Genomic DNA, 6,761 nt, shown 5'->3' with positions numbered 1-6,761 from the left:
CACTTGCTCATGTTAAATTCCATCAGCCATTTCCTGGACCACTCTCCCCACCTGTCTAGATCCTTCTGTAGCCTCCCCACTTCTTCAGTACTACCTGCCTGTCCACCTAACTTTGTATCATCGGCAAACTTCGCTAGAATTCCCCCGGTTCCCTCATCCAAATCATTAATATATAATGTGAACAGCTGTGGCCCCAGCACCGAACCCTGCGGGACACCTCTCGTCACCGGCTGCCATTCTGAAAAGGGACCTTTTATCCCAATTCTCTGCCTTCTGTTAGACAGCCAATCCTCAGTCCATCCCAGCAGCTCACCTCGAACACCATGGGCCCTCACCTTGCTCAACAGCCTCTCGTGTGGCACCTTATCAAAGGCCTTTTGAAAGTCTAGATATACCACATCCACTGGGTTTCCCTGGTCTAACCTACTTGTTACCTCTTCAAAAAATTCCAACAGGTTTGTCAGGCATGACCTCCCTTTACTAAATCCATGTTGACTTGTTCTAATCAGACTCTGCTCTTCCAAGAATTTAGAAACCTCATCCTTAATGATGGATTCTAGAATTTTACCAACAACCGAGGTTAAGCTGATTGGCCTATAATTTTCCATCTTTTGCCTTGATCCTTTCTTGAACAAGGGGGTTACAACAGCCATCTTCCAATCATCCGGGACCTTTCCTGACTCCAGTGACTCTTGAAAGATCTCAACCAATGCCTCTGCTATTTCCTCAGCCACCTCTCTCAGAACTCTAGGGTGTATCCCATCGGGGCCAGGAGATTTATCAATTTTAAGACTTTTTAACTTTTCTAGCACTGTCTCTTTCGTAATGGCAACCATACTCAACTCAGCCCCGTGACACCCTTTAATTTTTGGGATATTACTCATGTCTTCCACTGTGAAAACTTATGCAAAGTACTTGTTAAGTTCTCCTGCTATTTCCTTATCTCCCATCACTAGGCTTCCTGCATCAGTTTGAAGTGGCCCAATGTCTACTTTTGCCTGTCGTTTGTTTCTTATGTACTGAAAGAAACTTTTACTATTATTTCTAATATTACTGGCTAGCCTTCCTTCATATTTGATCCTCTCCTTTCTTATTACACTCTTTGTTATCCTCTGTTTGCTTTTGTATCCTTCCCAATCTTCTGATTTCCCACTGTTCTTAGCCATTTTATAGGATCTCTCTTTTTCTTTAATACATTTCCTGACTTCCTTTGTCAGCCAAGGTTGTCTAATCCCTCCCCGGTTAATCTTTCTTTTCTTGGGAATGAACCTCTGTACAGTGTCCTCAATTATACCTACAAACTCCTGCCATTTTTGCTCTACTGTCTTCCCGGTTAGCCTCTGCTTCCAGTCTATTTTAGTCAGTTCCTCTCTCATGCCCTCATAATTACCTTTATTTAACTGTAACACCATTACATCCGATTTTTCCTTCTCCCTTTCAAACTCCAGACTGAACTCTACCATATTATGGTCGCTACTTCCTAAGGATTCCCTTACTTTAAGATCTTTTTATAGAGTCTGGTTCATTGCAAAGCATTAGGTCCAGAATAGCCTGCTCTCTTGTGGGCTCCATGACAAGCTGTTCCAAAAATCCATCCTGTAAGCATTCCATGAATTCCCTTTCTTTAGGTCCACTAACAACATTATTTACCCAGTCCACCTGCATATTGAAGTCTCCCATGATCAATGTAACCTTGCCTTTCTGACATGCCTTCTCTATTTCCCGGTACATGTTGCGTCCCTGGTCCTGACCACTGTTAGGAGGTCTATACACAACTCCAATTCTGTTTTTTTTGCCTTTGTGGTTCCTCAATTCCACCCACACAGACTCCACATCATCCGAGGCTATGTCATTCAATACCATAGATTTAATTTTGTTCTTAACTAACAAGGCAACCCCACCCCCTCTGCCCACCTCTCTGTCTTTTCGGTAAGTTGAAAAACCATGGAGGTTTAACTGCCAGTCCTGACCCCCCTGTAACCAAGTCTCTGTGGTGCCTACTACATCATAATCATTCACTTTTATCTGTGCCATTAGTTCATCGGCTTTGTTATGTATGCTACGAGCATTCAGGTAAAGTGCCTTAATGCTAACTTCCTTATCATTAGAGATTTTGGAAGTCATATGTCCTAAGTTATCCTTGCTTTTTACTGCATTCTCAGTCTGCCTCAATTTTAAATCCGCCTGGAAACATGCTATCCTGCTGCTTATCTTGCCATTTACCTCCATACTCCCTGTCGCTTTCACTTTCCCTTCCCCCCAACTCAGAAGTTTAAAGTCCTACTGACCACCCTATTTATCCTCTTCGCTAGAACATTGATACCTGATTGGTTCAGGTGGAGACCGTCCCAACGGTACAGATCCCCCCGGTTCCAAAACTGATGCCAATGCCCCATGAAGTGGAATCCCTCTTTCCCACACCAATCGCTTAGCCACATGTTTACTTCCCTAATTTTCTTATCCCTATGCCAATTGGCACGTGGCTCAGGCAGTAATCCAGAGATTATGACCCTTGAGGACCTGTACTTCAATTTCCTTCCTAGTGCTCGATAATCCCCAAACAGGTCCTCCATACTGCATCTTTCTCATTTCAGAAGGAAAACATCAGAGAGAGCCAAGACAGATGGTGATATTTGGGTTCCTCACCATTTATGTGGAGAACATTTTAACTCTGACCGCCTCAAGTGGCTGACTGACCATGACAAACCCCTAGACTGGAATTGAAGGCTGTGTGTAAGAAGAATGCGTGTATGAGGGAACTTGTGTGTGAGAGGAAGAACAGTGAGTGTGAGGGAGGTTGTGTTTGAGAGGGAAACAGCAAGTATAAGAGTGATTCTACCCATAATGCAATTATTACAATAGTGGTAAATGTGTCCATCATATTTTAACTTGCATCATCTGATTGTAAAACCTTTCATAGATTAAAATGGTTTTTCAAAGCAAAGAAAAATAACCTGATGACCGATTGAGGGAAGTTTTATGAGACCCATGTCGATTAAAGAAAAATGCTCTGAGATTATCATTCTAATGAAAGATATCAAAACCAGGCAACTAAATCAATGTCAACAAATTCACATCTTCTGTTTAATTCACATGTTTATCGTGATCTTATTTATTTGAAGATGAAAGGCTCACCTGCCAGTCAGCCAGCTTTGAAAGATAGTGAAGACTTCGACATTCAGAGTGGCACGGTGGCACAGTGGTTCATATTACTGCCTCGTGGTGCCAGGGACCAAGGTTTGACTCCACCCATGGGGTGACTGTGTGAAGTTTGCACATTTTCCCCACGTCTGCATGGGTTTCCTCCGGGTGCTTCAGTTTCCCACAGTTTCCCACAGCAGGTTAGATGGATTGGCCATGATAAATTGCCCATAGTGTCCAGGGAGGTGCAGGCTAGGTGGATTAGTCATGGGAAATGCAGGGTTACAGGGAAAGGGGAGGGCGTGGACCTGGGTATATACTCTCCAGAGGGTCAGTGTGGACTCGAAGGGCTGAATTGCCTGCTTCCACACTGTAGAGATTCTATGCTCACGGAATGACATTTCAAAAGGTGTATTTGAGCAGCATAGCAGAGAGAATGATAACTGCGTCTGTGACAACAATGGCTGAAAGTTGATCAATTGTTCTCATTGCCTCTTTCTCTCACTATTGCAGAGTACAGAGCTTCTGAAAAAGCAAATTGAGAAATGTAAAGTCAGTGAAAACTCTACAGATATCTAGAGATTCTGCTACTGCTGATGATACAAGACAGCCATGAAACAATTGTGGCCTCACATTCAGAATCTAACACCTCAAGGAATCGAATGACTGTTTAACTATATTATTTTTCCTATCTCTATCAGACATCTCCTTTGAAACCTATTACCTGAGTTTGTGCTTGTGTTTGAGGTTGTGTTTTTATTATTTTGTTTCTTCTGGTTAGTAGGTAATAAACTTCTCTTGCTTTTACTCAGAAGACTTTGTTTCCTTCATTTTCTATTGAACTATCTTTTTAGTGAAGTGAGATAGCTGTGTGCCAACTGAGTGGCTGTTAAAAAGACACTGGTCCCTCCCCCTTCCTCACCTGATCATAACACTATAATATATATTTATAGACAAACCATCTAATCTGATGGTCAGGAGGAAGAGAACTAAAGGAAAACACTGCAATAAGGTGGAAGACAGGACGAATTAAATGACAAAACTAATTATGCTGCAGAATTTGGAAATGGGATAAAAAAATTACGGACAGTGAAGAAAGTTTCCTAGGATTACAAAGGGATCTTGATCAAATGGGTCTATGGGCTGAAAAGTGACAGATGACGTTCAATCTGCATAAATGCGAGATATTGCACTTTGGTACAACAAACAAGAGTAGGACTTATTTAATTAATGGTTAGTGTTATATAACAAAGGACCAAGGGGTTCAGGTACATAATTCTTTGAGGTTTGGGTCACATATAGAAAGGGTGGCATTTAGATAGCTTGCCTTCATTGCTCAGTCCTTTGGAGTTGGGAAGTCATGTTGAGGTTGTATAGGAGACCTCATCTGGAATACTGTGTTCAGTTCTGGTCATCCAGTTATAGGAAGGATATTATTAAACTGGAGACAGTTCAGAAGAGATTTACCAGGATGTTGCCAGATATGGAATGTTTGAGTTATAAAGAAAGGCTGGATAGACTGGGACTTTTTTCACTGAAGCGTAGGAGGTTGAGAGGTTTATAAAATAATAAGGGTCTGGATAGGGTTAATGGTAGTTGTCATTTCCCTAAGATAGGGGATTTCAAGACAAGGGGACACATTTTGAAGGTGGGAAGAGAGAGATTTAAAAAAGACATAATGAGCAAGTTTTTGACACAGAAGGTAGTTCGCATGTGGAATAAACCTCCTGAGGAAGTGATGCATGCGGGTACAATTACAACATTTATAAGATATTTAGATAAGTACATGAATAGGAAAGGTTTGGAGGGATATGGGCCAGGAGCAGGCAGGTGGGACTAGTTTAGTTTGGGATTATGTTTGACATGGACTGGTTGGACTGAAGGGTTTGTTTCTGTGCTGTATGACTCTCTGAGTCTAGAGGAGGTGTGAATGGCAACAGAGTAATTACTAATACCTGCTACCTGAAAAAAATTGAGACAGTGATTACAATCTGAATCTCTTAAATTCAGTGTTGATTACTGAAAACTATAAAGTGTCTAATCAGAAAACGAGGTGCTGTTTCCTGAATTTATATAAAACTTCATTGATACAGAGAGGCCACAGTAGAAATGCAATGAAGGTTTAAAGCAATAGCCAAACAGAAGCTCAGGCTCACACTTGTATTCCACTTTGTAAATCTTTTCTGAACCCTTTCAAGTTTCACAACATCTTTCTGATAGAAAGGAGACCAGAATTGCATGCAATAATCTACAAGTGACCTAAACAATGTCCTGCACAGCCGCAACGTGATTTCCCAACTCCTGTACTCAATACTCTGACCAATAAAGGAAAGCATACAAAACACCTTCTTCACTATCCTATCTACCTGCAACTCCACTTTCAAGGAGCTATGAAACTGTACTCCAAGGTCTCTTTGTTCATCAACACTCCCTAGGACCTTACCATTAAGTGTATAATTCCTGTTAAGATTTGCTTTCCCAAAATGCAGCACCTCGCATCTCAATTAAACTCCATCTGCCAATCCTCAGTCCATTGGCCCATTTGATTAAGATCCTGTTGTAATCATGAGATAACCTTCCTTGCTGTCCACTATACCTCCAATTTTGGTGTCATCTGCAAACTTACTAACTATACGTCTTATGTTCACATCCAAATCATTTATATAAATGTCAGAAAGTAGTGGATCCATCATCGATCCTTGTGGTACACCACTGGTCACAGGCCTCCAGTCTGAAAAACAACTCTCCACCACCACCCTCTGTCTTCTACATTTGAGCCAGTTCTGTATCCAAATGGCTAGTTCTCCCTGTATTCCATGAGATCTAACCTTGCTAATCAGTCTCCCATGGGGAACTCCGGCACCTCATCTGTGACTGTCGATGATACAAATATCTCAGCTAGGGGCCCAGCAATTACTTCCCTAGCTTCCCACAGAGTTCTAGGGCACACCTGATCAGGTCCTGGGGATTTATCCATGTTTAACCATTTCAAGACATCCAGCACTTCCTCCTCTGTAATCTGGACATTTATAAAGATGTCACCATCTATTTCCGTACAGTCTATATCTTCCATATCCTTTTCCACAGTAAATACTGATGCAAAGTATTCATTTAGTATCTCCCCCATTTTCTGTGGCTCCACACAAAGGCCGCCTTGCTGATCTTTGAGGATCCCTATTATCTCCCTAGTTACCCTTCTGTCCTTAATGTTTTGTAAAAACTCTTTGGATTCTCCTTAACTCTATTTGCCAAAGTTACCTAATGTCCCCTTTTTGCCTTCCTGATTTCCCACTTAAGTATACTCCTACTACCTTTATACTCTTCTAAGATTCACTCAATCTCTCCTGTGTATACCTGACATATGCTTCCTTCTTTAGTCAATTTCTTTAATCATCCAGCATTCCCTATACCTACCAGCCTTTCCTTTCATCCTGACAGGGATATACTTCCTCTGGATTCTTGTTATCTCATTTCTGAAGGCTTCCCATTTTCCAGCCATCCCTTTACCTGCGAACTTCTGCGCCCAACTAGCTTTTGAAAGTTCTTGCCTAATACTGTCAAAATTGGCATTTCTCCAATTTAGAACTTTAACTGTTAGATCTGGTCTATCCTTTTCCATC

General features: G+C 41.6%; 1 long non-coding RNA gene across 3 annotated transcripts in view; it reads left to right on the top strand.

Annotated features, from left to right (window-relative positions):
* Window positions 1-3,909, top strand: part of LOC122539937 — a 98,192-nt gene extending 94,283 nt beyond the window's left edge. For all 3 annotated transcript variants that reach the window (XR_006309214.1, XR_006309213.1, XR_006309212.1), the window contains one exon: window positions 3,655-3,909. This is a non-coding gene — a long non-coding RNA (uncharacterized LOC122539937). The remainder of the gene's footprint in view (window positions 1-3,654) is intronic.
* The last annotated feature ends 2,852 nt before the right edge of the window (window positions 3,910-6,761 follow it).

Source organism: Chiloscyllium plagiosum, chromosome 33 (genome assembly GCF_004010195.1).
Source record: "Chiloscyllium plagiosum isolate BGI_BamShark_2017 chromosome 33, ASM401019v2, whole genome shotgun sequence".
NCBI lineage: Eukaryota > Metazoa > Chordata > Chondrichthyes > Orectolobiformes > Hemiscylliidae > Chiloscyllium > Chiloscyllium plagiosum.
Note: the sequence above shows the minus strand (reverse complement) of the source record. Positions and strands in the feature narration are given on the sequence as shown.